Below are 15,851 nucleotides of genomic sequence, written 5' to 3' on the forward strand. Positions count from 1 at the left end.
CTATAATGTGCCCCCTCACTCTGGCTTCAGCTCCCGCTACCGCCGACTTTCAGATACGCCCCTGTCTGGCACTCTTCAGTACTGGCATTAGGCATTTAAAAATTTCTCCCCCCCCCCTCCCCCGGTCTATTTTTGCACATACCCACAGCAGGAATATTCTTCTCTCGTTCCAGCTGTGGTTCTGTGCTCTCCGTGCTGCACAGATGAGCCATTCTGCTGGGGAATGCTCCTCCCTTATTGTCACGTAGTTTCCTCTGATTGGTCTGTCTTACGTTGCCTAGTGTTGCCTGGGAACGGTGTTGTGATGGTCCTTTGTGTTTCAGAATGTTGGGGGTGTTTTTTCTGATTGGTCCGTCATGCGAGGGCGGGGCAGAGAGACATGGTCAGTGTTGTGGCTTCACCACCATGAATCCATGAACCCTTCAGTGAGTGACTGAGTGACTTCAGAACGTTGTCTTCAGAACGTTGAGGGCGAGTTTTATTATAGTAGATATGGTGATTAGTAAATGTTAGCTTATAACTTAACAGATAAGAAATCTGGCACTTAGGACTGGAATCTATATATGACACCAAAAAAAGCACTATTCTATAAGCTGTGCTTAGTTAGGTAACATATAGTAACATAGTAGATGACGGCAGAAAAAGACCTGCACGGTCCATCCAGTCTGCCCAACAAGACAAACATATGTGTATACCTTACCTTGATTTGTACCTGCCTTATTCAGGGCACAGACCGTACAAGTCTGCCCAGCAGTACTTCCCGCCTCCCAACCACCAGTCCCGCCTCCCATCACCGGCTCTGGCACAGACCATATAAGTCTGCCCTCTGCTATCCTCGCCTCTCAACCACCAACCCCTCTTCCCCCCACCTGCTCCGCCACCCAATTTCGGCTAAGCTTCTGAGGATCCATTCCTTCTACACAGGATTCCTTTATGCATATCCCACGCATGTTTGAATTCCGTTACCGTTTTCAAACATGCGTTTATAGAATAGCGATTACGCCCAGGAACCACATCTAACTTTAGGTGTGACCACTTGCACCAACTAAAATGAGGTGCAAATGTATGCACCTAAATTAGGCGTGAATCCCTGTTATTCTATAACAAAATTAGTTAATTTTAGGAACGCCCCCATTACACCCATGACCCTCCTGTTTCTGCGTCCCATTTTTCAGATCACACCTAAATTTATGTGCGTAAATGCAAATTAAATCTAATTAGTGTCAATAATTGCTTGTTAAAAAGTCAACTGGTGCTAATTAGCTCATTATTCAATTAAAATACGCATGCAAATTGGACATGCACTCAAATTTGTGCGCACAATTTTTGGCGATTTTTATAAAATTAGGAGGTTACTGTATGTTTTTTACTTCTGAAAATGTGTATAAGGTGAAATTCAGCGCTGCATGCGTCTGGTAGCGCTATACAAATGTTAATAATAATAAATTTGATCCTACCTGATCATTTCCTTTCCTTGGTTCCTGCAGAAAAGCTGAAGATTCCAGTGCTATCACTGGTATAAGGACTGGTGTAGCTTGGAACTTATCAGTATGTTTATACCAAAGCAATGGAAGGGATCCTCTGCAGATTTTGCTAATTACAAAACACAGACTCAGAACAAAATGAACAGAAAACACAGGCAGATGCTGCTAGTACTTTCTTCAGCTCCATAGTCTTCCTAGGTAGGCCCTGGACTGATCTAATAGAAGTCAAGGAAAGGAAGTTCAGGTAAGACCAAATTTCAACTTATTTTTACGTAAGAATATATGTGTTGCCATACTGGGACAGACCGAAGGTCCATCAAGCCCAGTATCCTGTTTCCAACAGTGGTCATCTAGGTCACAATTACCTGGCAAGATTCCAGAACAGTAAAATTGATTTTTATACTGCTTATCCTAGAAATATAACAAAATGTTTAAACACACATGAATACAAGTGTATTGCTTCTTCAGCTTATTGAGAGTGGAGTAGTCTCATATGTAACACAAGATAAAGATTATTTGATTTTTCACCCAATGACTGGGTGTATTATCTGTGTGTATTGTCTAATCATTGACTGAACCTCCACCACCCTTTGCTAATCTTATATATAAAGATATATTTCTGTTTGTCAATATGCTAACATCTAATTTTATGTAGCACTTAGCTTGAACAAGTTGGTGCTCTTAAAACCCCGACAGGTCCCCGTTTCGTGGTTACTTCTCAAGGGGGAGTCACCAGTTCAAGTAACAGTCTCAAGTGCAACTGCAGCATTACTCTGTCTCCTAGAAATAAGCACTGGAGTTTCCCAAGTCCATCTTAATAATGGCTTATGAACTTTTCTTTTAGGAAATTATCCAAACCTTTTTAAAACCCTGCTAAGCTAACTGCTTTTACTACATTCTCTGGCAATGAATTCCAGAGTTTAATTACACGTTGAGTGAAGAAATAGTTCCTCCAGTTTGTTTTGAATTTACTACTTAGTAGCTTCATTGCATGCCCCCTAGTCCTAGTATTTTTGGAAAGAGTAAACAAGCGATTCACCTCCACCTATTGTACTCTACTCATTATTTGCTTGTTTAGCTGCCACTACACATTGAGCAGAGGGTTTCAACATATCATCCAAGGTGACACCTAGACATAGGCGCCCTATATAAGAGGATTATGGAGGCTAATCCTCCCCAGTCCCAACTGCAACCTTTCCTGTCCACCAGCCCACTGCCTTCGGATATTGTCACTCCTCTACCCTGCCACTGTGCAGCACCTTTTGGCTCCCTTCTTCCCTTTTCACCTCTGTCGGCCCGCGATAGCTCACAAGAAGCAAAGACGCGCAGGACTGTGTCTCTCCATGTGCCACTACTGCTTCATCTGCTGGTTCTGGAAGTTTTCATCAGAAGAGGTGGGACTGGCAGAGGAAGCAACAGCGGTGCATGGAGAGCCGCGGTCACATACGTGTCTTCAATCCTTGTGTGCCAGTGTGGCCTTGCAGAGGTGGAAACATGAGGGAGCCAAAAGATGCTGCACAGCGGCTGCAGTGGAAGTAGGGGACTAAGTGAGTGAGAGAAAGAGGGAGAAATGATCGAGACCATGGTTGAGGAGGGGAAAAGACGAATGGGACAAGACTGGAGGGGAAGAAAGAAAAAACAGCGTGTCACAGAGATGGAACAATATTGGATGGGAGGGGGCAGAGAGAGACAGAGGTAATATTGGGTGGGATGGCATCAGAGAGAGACAACAGAGAGGGGAAATACTGCATGAGGGAGAAAGTGCTAGTGAGAGGCGATGCTGGATGGGGGAAGGGAATAGGGAGAGAGACAGTGGCAGTACTGAATGTCAAAAGGAGAGAGATGGACATCCAAGCAATGTTGAATGGTGGAGGGAAGGGAGGAAAGATGTAGAGGAGATGCTGGATGGTGAGGGGAGAAAGAGGCAGGGACAATACTGCATGGGGGGGGGGGAGACAGGACAGTGCTGAATGGTGCAGGGGAGGGGAGATATACAGTGGTAATGCAGGATGGTGGGGCAAGGGACAAAGACATAGATGAGATTCTGGATGGTGAAGGCGGGAGAGAGAGAGAAAGAAAAGAGGAGATGCTGGATAGCAGGGAGAGAGAGACAAGAGTAAATAGTAATGTAGTAACATAGCAACTGACGGCAAATAAAGTCCTAAATGGTCCATCCAGTTTGCCCAACAGACTCATTCATTCTCAATTCAAGATTAAAATCAACAATATTGTATGGTGGAGATGTTGGATGAGGTTGAGGGAGAGACAGAGAAGATACTGGATGGTAGATGATAGAGACAGATGAAAGAGTTAAAGACTGGGGAATAAGAGGAAGGAGAATGGGGAGGGCAAGAGAAGGAAAACCCAGTTGGAACTCACAATGGGCAGGGTACCAAGTTCTTAATAAACCTGAAACTTGAAAGCTGTAAGTAGACACAGTAAAAAGAGGGAGACTGAAATCTGAATGGATAGAGAAGCAGAAAAAAAATGGAAGAAAGCTGAAAATGTTGGATGTAGAGGAAGTGAGAAGGAGAAGGAAGAAGACAGAAGTTTAAAAAAAATGGATAGGGTAAAATAATGTGGTAGCATGTTAGTCTACTTTAAAAGTTAATAAATATAAATAAAATAAGGCGATATCTTCTTACTGGACTAAATACCTTTTGAAACTAGGTTTTGGGGGCCAAAACCACCTCCTTCAACTGTTGTTGTATGTTTGTCCTGACTTAAGAAAGGAGATTTTGGCCTCCAAAAGCTAGTCAAAAAAATGTAACAAGTTAGTCCAATGTAAAAGGTATCGCCTGTCCTTATTTTCCATGTATTGATGCTCTAGTGCCCACTGCAGCATTTCCTAGGAAGGCCCTTGTGTGCCCACTGAAAGTTAATACTGTTATGGTATGGTAGAATTGCTTTATCAGATCCTGAGTGATTTTGTAGGGTTTTGTATTACTTTACAGTATTCCTGATACTGGATTTTGGATTTCGCTCATGCCTCTTTCAGTTGTAGCTGGATGAATTACATTCAAGTACAGTACTAATTTTCCTATCTCTGAAGGGCTTACAATCTGTTTGTACCAAGTGACTTAACCAAGATCTCAAGCAGCAGTAGTGGGATTTGAACCCTGGCTTCCCTGGCTCTCAGACCTAAGTATTAGGTACAGCTAATACATACAAAACATTCCAAACATGTTCATGTCTGGTAAATCAAAAATAAAGGCCAACAGATCTGAAGTATGGTGGTCATTTAGCACAAGATTTTGTTAAAGAGCTGCTGAACACCATTGTTCACGTGGTCAACAGGAAGATACTGGACTAGAGAACTAAGGCTGACTGGAAGCCAAGTGTTAAAGTACTTGTATATATTTCTACAATACTGCAAATATTGTTCTGTTTAAATATGCTGTATTATTTTTGGTGCATTATTTTGATTTTTTTGGCATATCATTCCTGGAGTGTATTCAGTGTGCACATAACCACCAGTAACAGTGGATCTAGGGAGACATCTGATACAGCTGCACCAGAGCCACAAAGTGAAGATTTCTTCCTTACTGAGTTCAAAAGTGTCCCACTGTTCTTTTACTGCAGACACAGGCGTTGACCCCACTACAAAAATTTTAATTTTCTCCATTCAGTTGCACTTTGCCACAAACCCCACCCTAGCTCTGCCCCATAACCTCACCTTAGCCCCACCCACTTTCGCCTTTCCAAATATCCGAGTCACCAACTGTCATGCACCTAGTTCCTTTTCCTGGGCGGTGATTCCTAATGTGGATTCTTGCATTGCACAGCTAAAGTTTGGGCTCCTCTTTCCCACATACATCACTTTGTACTTGCTCACATTAAACATCATCTACCATTTGATGTCCAAACACCCAGTCTCGTAAGGTCCTCTTGTGACTTAACAACTTTGAATAACTTTGAGCCATCAGCAAATTCAATTACCTCACTAGTTATTCCCATCTGTAGATCTGAAGATGTCCCATTGGTTATCTTCCTTCCACCAAGTCTCAGAGATGCCTATTAGATGTACCTTTTCTAATTCCACTATATCTTTTTTGAGATGCGGTGACCATTTTTGTTTTCCATTCCTTTCCTAATAATACCTAACATTCTATTTGCTTTCTTAGCCGCAGCAGCACACTGAGCAGAAGGTTTCAACGTATCATCAACGACAACACCTAGATCCCTTTCTTGGTCTGTGACACCTAACATGGAACCTTGCATGACATAGCTATAATTCAGGTTCCTCTTTCCCACATGCTTCACTTTGCACTTGCTCACATTAAACGTCATCATCTGCCATTTAGACGCCAAGTCTCCAGTCTCGTAAGGTCCTCTGGCTTCTTGCTTCTAATATACCTAAAAAATGTTTTTATTGTGTTTTTTTTTTGCCTCCAATGCAATCTTCTTTTCAAAGTTTCTCTTTGCCTTCCTTATCAGTGCTTGGCATTTGATTTGCCATTCCTTATGCTGTTTCCGATTACTTTCAGTCTGATCCATTTTCTGAAGGATTTTCTTTTAACTCTAATAGCTTCCTTCACCTCACTTTTTTACCATGGCAGCTGTCGTTTGGCCTTCCTTCCTCCTTTTTTAATACATGGAATCAGGGGCGTAGCTACGGGTGGGCCTGGATGGGCCCAGGCCCACCCAGTTTAGCCTCAGGCCCGCCCAGAAGCAGATGCTTACCGCGACCGTCTTCCACCCCTGCCGCAGCGCTTCATTTAATGTTGTCGGCGCTGCTGTTACAGTTTCCCACCCCCGCGGCGGCGCGCTTTACACTTTACCTGACAGCAACGCTACAGATGCAGCGCTGACGTCCGACGTCCTGCTCCGGGGCCTTCCGCGTCCCGCCTCCGTAACAGGAAGTTACATCAGCGTGGAAGGCCCCGGAGCAGGACATCGGACGTCAGCGCTGCATCTGTAGCGTTGCTGTCAGGTAAAGTGTAAAGCGCCGCCGCGGGGGTGGGAAATTGTAACTGCAGCGCCGACAACATTAAATAAAGTGCTGCGGCAGGGGTGGGAGAGGGTGAGGAAGTCAGTGGGGTGCTGCGTGCTGGCCCAGAAGTAAGGGGAGGCAGGGAGGGGAGGGAACAGAAGGGTGCTGGACTTGCCAGGGGCAGAGGGTTGGAGGGAAGGGAGAGAGGTTTTGGGATTTGCAGAGGGGAGGTTGGAAGGAAGGGAAGAGGTTTTGGATTTACAGAGGGGAGGTTGGAAGGAAGGAGAGAGGTTTTGGGATTTGCAGAGGGGAGGTTGGAAGGAAGGGGATATGTTTTGGAATTTGCAGAGGGGAGGTTGGAGGGAAGGGAGAGAAGTTTTGGGATTTGCAGAGGGGAGGTTGGAAGGAAGGGGAGAGGTTTTGGGATTTGCAGAGGGGAGGTTGGAGGGAAGGGAGAAGTTTTGGATATATAGGGGGTGGAAGGAAGGGGAGAGGTGCTGGATATGCAGGGGGGGTGGAGGGAAAGGGGAGAAGTGCTGGATATGCAGAGGGTTGAAGTGAAGGGGAGAGGTGCTGGACATGTATGGGGGCTGGATGAAAGGGAAAGAGGTGCTGAACATGTAGGGGGGCTGGATGAAAGGGAGAGAGATGCTGGACGTGTGGGGGGGGGGGGCTAAAGGAGAGGTGCTAGATATGCAGATGATGATATGCAGAGGGAAGGGAGAGAGATGCAGGGAGAAAGAGCCAGATGCATAAGGGGAAGGAAAGAGAGGAAGAGAAGCTGGTTGGGGGGTGGGATCAGAGAGGAGAGGGACACATTGGTGTGGAGGAGGGAGAAAGGGGACATAGGGAAGTATACAGATACAGAAGGGAGATGGTGGGAGCATGGGGACAGGGACACAAATATGAGATGCTGTATGGAGATGGCACATGGGCACAGAGGGGTAATGCCTGACCAAGGGGGGGGGGGGGGAACGGGGATATGGAATAGAGATAAAATGCTGGACACTGGAGAGGGGGGTATATGGACACGGGGGGGGGGGGGGGAGAGATACCAGACAAGGGAGAGAATAGGATCGCAGAAGGGATATGCTGGGCATGGGGTGCATAGGTGCACAGAGGAATGATGATGGATGAGGGGATATGAACACAGGGGAGATACTGAACAAGGAAATATAGGAAAACAGAGATGGGAGATGGATGATGGACATGAAGAAAGAAGAAATGTCAAATAGGAGATCCTGGCAAGTGAGTTAAGAGAAGACAGAGGGAAGCAGAAACCAGAGACTGGGACCAATATGATTTGAGAAAAAATGACCAGACAACAAAAAGGTATAAAAAAATATTTTATTTTCAATGTTGTGAATATAATATGTTGGATTTGGAATGTACATCTTGCCAAAGTTGATGGTAAACATGGCTGGGGTCCAGGACAGAAATCTAGGAAAGGACCCCAAAGTCCATTACCAGGTTGCGCCTTCAGCTTCCAGCATGCAGGCTTTCTCTGGCCAAGGAACCAAGCACAATTGCCCTAGTTGCATCCCCTAACACCATCCCTGGCATGTGCCATCTTTATATTTTGCACAGGAGCAAATGCCTTTCTTTCTTGTTTCTCTGGTGTTGTACTACATGCAAGGTCTAGTTTCTTGGGGTTTCCGTTTAATTTATATTTCTAGAGTTTGTGGTCACTTATTCTGTATTTGGCATTTGTGTCTTGTGTGTGTGACTGAGGTATTCTGTTAGCATGAAGTTTCTATGTAGCATTCTGTAGTAATTTGGCTTGTTCAGCTTTCCTGATAAATGTATTTGTATTTTAGGGCCCTACTATAATATTTAAGGCACTTCTTTTTCATAGGTAGGATCTTTGTTTTTGGAAGTTAGTGTTGGCATGGTAGATTTGCTCTAGGTTCTGAGTGACTTTTGTTTTATAGATTTTTTTAAAGTTAATTTATAATATGTCTGTAATTACACTAGAAAACAAAATTTCTTTATATGATGAGTTTTATGGAGAATTGTCCTTGCTGTGCTCTGTATCCATTGTTGGTGGACAGCCAGGAGGTTCTCTGGATGCAGAATGTGTTTGGCTTCAATACCATATATGTGTTGGAGGACCATGGCTCAGTGGGCCTGAATAGTACAGTCTATTGTACTTCCCTTAGCTCTCAATTGGCCTGCAGCCACTGAAACCTGCACTGCAACCCTCATTGAAGTTATGGGGAGAGGGGTAGGGACAGAGCATGGGTGCATCAGGTTTGCTGTTTTTTTCTTTTTCAAAAAAGTTGGTAACTCTAGTGCCCACCCATCCAACCTGTTGGCCCACCCAAAAATTGCCTTCTGGCTACGCCACTGCATGGAATATATCTGGAATGGGCTTCCAGGACGGTATTTTTTAATAGCATCCACACTTGATGTAAATTTTTGACCTTAGCAGCTACTCCTCTTAAAGTTTTTTTTTCTTTTACTATTCTCTTCATTTTATCATAATCTCCTTTATGAACGTTAAATGCTAACGTATTGGATTGCCTGTGTGTATTACTCCACAGATTATATAAAATCTGATCATGCTATAATCACTTATCAAAATGGCCCTAGCATCAATACCTCCTGCACCAGATCTGGTGCTCCACTAAGGACTAGGTCTAGAATTTTCCCCCCTCTTGTTGGTTCCTGAACCAGCTGCTCCATAAAGCAGTTTTTTTATTCATCAAGAAATTTTACCTCCCTATCATATCCTGTTGTTACGTTTACCCAGTCAATTTTAGGGTAATTGAAATCACCCATTATTATTGTGCTCCCCAGTTTGTCAGCCTCTCTAATTTCTAATAACATTTCTGCATCTGTCTGTTCATCCCGACAAGGTGGACAGTAGTACACGCCTATCACTATCCTTTTCCCCTTTACATATGGAATTTTTATTCATAGGGATTCCAAGATGTGGTTTGTCCTGCAGAATTTTTAATATAGTTGATTCAAGGCCCTCCATAGCGTATAATGCTACCCCTCCACCAATTTGATCCAACCCATCACTGACATATAATTTGTACCCTGGTATGACAGTGTCCCGTTAGCTATCTTCCTTCCACCAAGTCTCAGAGATGCCTATTATATCTATCTTTTCATTTAGTGCAATATATTCAACTTATGGCATTTGTATACAAACATTTTAAACAATGTTTGTTGTTCCTATTTCCAGACCAACAGGATTGTAATAATGTGAGCAAGGGTTGAGAGCGGGCCTTCAACCTATACAGCCAGACAAGGATACAAGGTAAACTAAACTCTTTATTAACTCAAAAGCTGAGGCCTGTTACTTCACAGGTACAGAACTGGGTAAAGTCTCTTGCAATTCATAGGAAATCTTTACAAAGACCTGAGGCTGACAGGCCCCAAAACATAGTAAGGTTTGGTCTATCTGAGCCAGATAATGATGGCTAGACATAGGTAGGGAAGGCACACACTGTGGGCTTGCTTCTCCCTTCTCTGGGCCTCTTTAACACAACTCTGGCCCCGCCTTTCATACTTCCTGGCAGCTGTCCTCCTGGCTCCATTCCTCCTGTGCCATTTCCTCTTTGGGTTGGGCTATGGGGTTTAAGGTGGTCCTGACTCTATGAGGGAGTATTCTTAAGAGACAAGGGCAGCGTCCTATAAACACCCTAACCAGGATGCAGAAAAGCTTTATCCCTCAAGGTGGAAGGAAGATGAGGTCCCCTCCAGTACTACTCAGCCAAAGGCACTGTCACCTCCAGCCCAATCATCAATCTCAAAAAGGAACGCTGCAACAACCATGCTGCCACCCTGGAAATATCTTTTGGAGTTACCACCCTGAGATCTTGTCTAATGAGCTTTTAGGCCTTCTGGTACAACCTTGCAGTTCAGGATATAAGCCACCTCAATCGCCGCTTTAATCTAGTGTGCCAAGGAAGCCTTGGAGGCTGCCTTCCCTTAGTACGGGACCACGAAATAGCTTGTGACCTCCGGATAGCGCAAGAACATCCTCCACACATTCAACTTATATAGAGCACCTAATCTGACTCTGACTTTGTCTTCTCAGAAAACACTGGGAAAGAAATCACTTATTTATTTTAAAAACTTTTATTCCGCACAATCTCAAAAGTTGTAGGCGTATCACAAAACATACATTCATAACTTTAAAACCACATAACACATTAAAAAAATAAGACCTTTAAACAAACAAAAAATGACCCATAAAAGTCAATAACTACAGTACCAAACACAAACCTGCATGTACTTAAACCAATCAGCCACCCTCTCATACACCAGTACAAAGAGAAGTGTTTTAAATTCTCGTTTAAACTCTTTCATAGCCTGAATCCTTCTCAATGCAATTTCTTCCATAACAAAGGACCTGGTGTATATAAAAAAAAATTGAACTCCTGAGCTCATTTGATCTTATCATACGGTGTGATGGAACATCCATCATCTGCCGATTTCCACGATCGCATGGGCTGATTCATGTGGAAGGGTAAAACCGCCTTGGACAAAAAGAAAGGCAGTGTGCAAAATGAAACTGAATTGGCTACAAATAATAAATAGGGATCTTTATACAAGAGGGCCTGCAAGACTCGCCTGACTGACCAGATAACCACCAGAAACAACACTTTAAAAGAAAGGTCTTTAATAGTTTATAAAATTTGTACCACTTGTCTCTTATAATCAAAGTGGTTTACAATAAAAATTGGGTCAGGGAAGAAGTAGTAGCATGATCACCAGGGTTCTTCCAAGAAAGGACCAGGGAGACAGAGTATGGAGTATATACTTTATTCCGTAATACAAACTGACTCGAATCTGCACTGTATTTCGGCAATAGTGCTTGCCTCAGGAGTCTGAATTGCTGTTAGGTTACCCAAATGTAGTAGTAGATGTTTCAAATAATGTAAAACATAGGTTAAGTCTTTAAAAAAGACTGTTGGTTACGTGCGCCAGAGCTTTCCAGCTGGGACTCTAATGGCGAACTGTTCAAAGATGCCAACAGGTGGTTGATCTTACAATAAAAATTAAAACTGAAAGGAAAAGGAGGAGTGGCCTAGTGGTTAGGGTGGTGGACTTTGGTCCTGAGGAACTGAGTTTGATTCCCACTTCAGGCACAGGCAGCTCCTTGTGACTCTGGGCAAGTCACTTAACCCTCCATTGCCCCATGTAAGCCGCATTGAGCCTGCCATGAGTGGGAAAGCGCAGGGTACAAATGTAACAAAAAAAAAAAAATAGGAAAGCACACACATCAAGAACAGTCATACACCCATTCGTTTTCTAAAAAAATATACAGAGACACAGTTACAGAATGCCCCAAATTGATAATAAGTGCCCATAACAGCTTTTGGTTTTTTTTTTGGGGGGGGGGGGGGAAAGCTTTCAATTTCCCTTTAAATTGTTTCAAAGAAGCCTCTATACGCAGCTCCACCGGCAAGAGGTTCCACAACACTGGAGACTGACAAAAAAAAGCCCTTTCTCTAGTAACCAACAACCATGCACAAGAATTACTGTGAACTACAAGCAAATGCACAGTCTCTGATCTCAATGTCCTCTCTGGGGCATACCACTGAATCATGGGCAGAAGACCTTCATATAAGACTTGATGCACAAAGAACCCATCTCATGCCTACCAGGCTAGAGATTCCCCACTGCTGCTGCCCATGCTGGTTTGTCCTGTTCTCTCTTGTATTTCTCTCCCCCCCCCCCCCCCCCCCTTTGAAGTAAAGTTATTAGGCAGACAGCTCTGTGCAGCCTAATAGCTTAGCATAGGGGCTGTGATTCCTTTTTTTTTTTTTTTTCTAAGTCAGCTGCACAGGCCCCTAAAACGGGAAGGGTAGAGGGGAAGTCAAGAAGAAAAAAGGGTGCTCACCCCTGTTGACAGAGGCCCCATGGGAATTCTGCAATTCAGCCCCACTGAAAAAGAGCACATAGGTTAAGGCTCTGGGTCTTACAGGCATTGACACTTCCAGACTCAACCAGGGAAAAGCCCATGCACTGATCCTTGGGAGTCAAAGACTGGCCAAGGGACTTGGCTGCTGGACTGCAGGCATAGATTGCAAAGAGTAAATAAGGCCAATAGTTAGAAATCCTGTTGCACTAGTCCAACATGAACCATCTGCTGGAGGCAGAGAAATACCAACCAGTTCCAGGCTGCACCGCTCCTTATACAGGCAATGCCACAGGAAGAGTTCAGTTTTTGTGCCTCCACTTGCTGGTAGGGAGACCTAACCAGTTGGTTTGGACTAGTCTAGAAGGAAGAAAAAGGAACTTTAAATGAGCTTTTTATCCATTTAAAGTTATGCAACTGTCACTGAAAACTGACCTCTGTAATATTCTTAATTTTACTTTAAATGCCATTTGTCAGGTATATTGATTATGGATAATGGCAAAGGAAAAGCCACATTATTGACCATTCCTGAAATACATTTCCCAGAAATCCATTGCCATATAACACGACACACAACATTGAACAATTTAAAATCCATTATATCTAGTCCATCTTATTTCTTTACTTCTAAGTCAACTCAGTATAAACTCAAACTAGGTCACCCTGCTCGCCAAATAATTTTAGTATTGCTGATTTGAAAGACACTACCCCATCTTATTAGCCAACACAGCAACATTTGCGTCCTACAAAGAAGTGATCTTCGCTATTTTTGAAGCAGAGAGACAACATTGACAAAAAGACTTCCATGAGGACCAGTAACTGTGCTGGATAAAACTGATGGTGCCCAGAGTCCTGGGTGATAAAGGAGGGGGGTCTCTCTCTCTAATAATGTAGCCAATCTAGCTGCTCAGGCACACGTACAACAATATGTTAAATAAAATGAAGTTTGATTCCCCAGCCTCTCTGTCTCTCGGCCTATCTTGTCTCTCCCAACTCACATTTTCCCCCAAAGCTCTTTTCCTCAATACACCCTTTTCCCCAACCCTATCCTAATCATTCTCAACTCCCACCAGCCTCTCCTCCCAGTCAGCCACCATCACCCTGCCCCCAATCACTCCAAAGCTGGTTCTCTCCAGGTCTCTCCCTGGTTTGCTAATAACCCCTGACCTTTCCTGGAATCTTCCCACAGGCACTGCCTCTGGGAAAGCTGTTCTGTTTTCTGCCAGCATCATATGGTTCTTGGTGAGCTTGATCCATGTGGTATCCAAACTTCTTCACGGTTCACACAGTCTCAAGAACAACATGGGAGTTTGTATGCTGTGTAACTCAAATTCACTGTGAACTGCTGTCCTACAGGAATCAGAGCAGTTATTGTGGAGCTGGTGCTAGCAGTGGGCCTCTGGACAAGATGGGGGACGTATAAATTGAGAAGAGTAAGGTGAATGGGGACTGCTGCTGGCCCCCGTGCCTTAAAATGAAGAATACTGCTTCAAAGGAATTTGGGGAATTTTAGAATAAGGCACAGCATCTAGAAAAAAAGATGAAATTAGCAAATAGTGACACAGTGGAGTGAAGGAGTGGCCTAGTGATTAGAGCACCGGTCTTGCAATCCAGAGGCGGCCAGTTCAAATCCCACTGCTGCTCCTTGTGATCTTGGGCAAGTCACTTAACCCTCCATTGCCTCAGGTACAAACTTAGATTGTGAGCCCTCCTGTGACAGAGAAATATCCAGTGTACCTGAATGTAACTCACTTTGAGCTACTACTGAAAAAGGTGTGAGCAAAATCTAAATAAATAAACAAACAAACAGTAACTAGCTATTTTATTAAAAACCTGTTCTATCATTGCTTAAATCTTTGCCTTGTATAATTCAGACACATTTCAAAGTATTCATAACCCCAAATATTTATGCAATCTGCAGCATACTAGAGCAGCAAATTCTCCTTCCATTTTATATACTGTGTCAAGATTTCAGTGTTGCTAAAAACAGTTTGCAAGGAGTTCAAGTGACAGGGAGGGAAAAATGAGTACCTCTAGCACGTACCTCATTATAGTACATGGCACCCTGATCACGAAAGTGCAGTAAGTTTTTGCAGTTGTACATGTAAAGGACAATTTCTAACATGTGTTAACTGCAAAACCTACACAGTAATTGTAAGATTAAAAAGGGTGTATTCCTGATATGTCGTGTGAACCAGCCTCGATGTTACTGCATCTTTAACTACAGCTTTAAAGGAGTGATGGGCATTAGTATTTGACAATTTGAAATGCTTTTCTTTTCTTCTGAATCACTTAGGATCGAGGCTTCCTGACCCTGTATACTTCCTGTTTCTACAAAAGCAATTGATTTTAATTTTAAATAGGTTTTCTAAGTATATCTTTTAAAATATGTTTTTTTCAGTCAGATTTTGATTCTGATTGTTGTTAAAAGTTTTTAATTTTGTATCAGCAATGCATACATCTACCAGCATATTTAAGCTTGATGATAGTCAGAGGTTTGTTAGATTCTGATGCTGTACACTAGATACTGAAATCTGTGTGTCAAAACTGACCTGCTGCTTGGTGAGTTAGCAATCCTCTGCAATCTCATTTGAACATAGATCATTTTATGGTTTTATTACAGATTATTTAAAATTCTTCGCCCTCATCTGTAGCTTCTGCAAACTTTCTTACACAAAAAGGAGTTCTTTTATGATTATTTTTTTATCTCCATTGGTATGAATGTCTTTTGGATTACATTTTTTGTATTTCAGTGAATGTATATTTTTTAATTTATTATGTTTGTTCTTTTAAGTTGATTTTACTGTATTAACAGTAACTCCTGACACAGCCCATTGGTGGGCGAAAGAAAGCCACATTGGACAACTTTTATGTGAGATCCTCTCTGTTAAGAATATAAGAATAGCCATACTGGGTCAGACCAATGGTCCATCTAGACCAGTATCCTGTTTCCAACAGTGGCCAACCCAGGTCACAAGTACCTGGCAGAAACCTAAATAGTAGCAATACTCCATGCTACCAATCCCAGGGCAAGCAGTGACTTCCCCACCATGTCTGTCTCAATAGCAGACTATGGACTTTTCCTCCAGAACTTGTCCAAACCTTTTTTAAACCCAGATACTCTAACCACTGTTACTATATCCTCCGCAAAGACTTTCAGAGCTTAACTATTTGAGTGAAAAAAAATATTTCTTCCCGTTTGTTTTAAAAGTATTTCCATATAACTTCATTAAGTGTCCCCAAGAGTAAAAAATCAATTCACTTCTACTCATTCTACACCACTCAGGATTTTGTAGATTTCAATCATATCTCCTCTCAGCCATCTCTTTCCCAAGCTTAAGTGTCCTAACTTCTTTAGTTTTTCCTTAAATGACAGGAGTTACATCCCCTTTATCATTTGTCGCTGTTCTTTGAACCTTTACTAAATCTGTAATATCTTTTTTGAGATACGGCGACCAGAACTGAATGTAATACTGAAAGTCACCATGAAGTGATATAGACACATTACAATATTCTCGGTCATCCCTTTCCTAACAATTCCTAGCATTGTTTGCTT

At 42.9% G+C, this 15,851-nt stretch overlaps 1 long non-coding RNA gene across 3 annotated transcripts in view; it reads right to left on the bottom strand.

The window, feature by feature from the left end:
• Positions 1–15,851, bottom strand: part of LOC115460208 — a 232,554-nt gene that overhangs the window by 13,246 nt on the left and 203,457 nt on the right. The window lies entirely within an intron of this gene.

This window comes from Microcaecilia unicolor, chromosome 1 (genome assembly GCF_901765095.1).
Source record: "Microcaecilia unicolor chromosome 1, aMicUni1.1, whole genome shotgun sequence".
Classification (NCBI taxonomy): domain Eukaryota; kingdom Metazoa; phylum Chordata; class Amphibia; order Gymnophiona; family Siphonopidae; genus Microcaecilia; species Microcaecilia unicolor.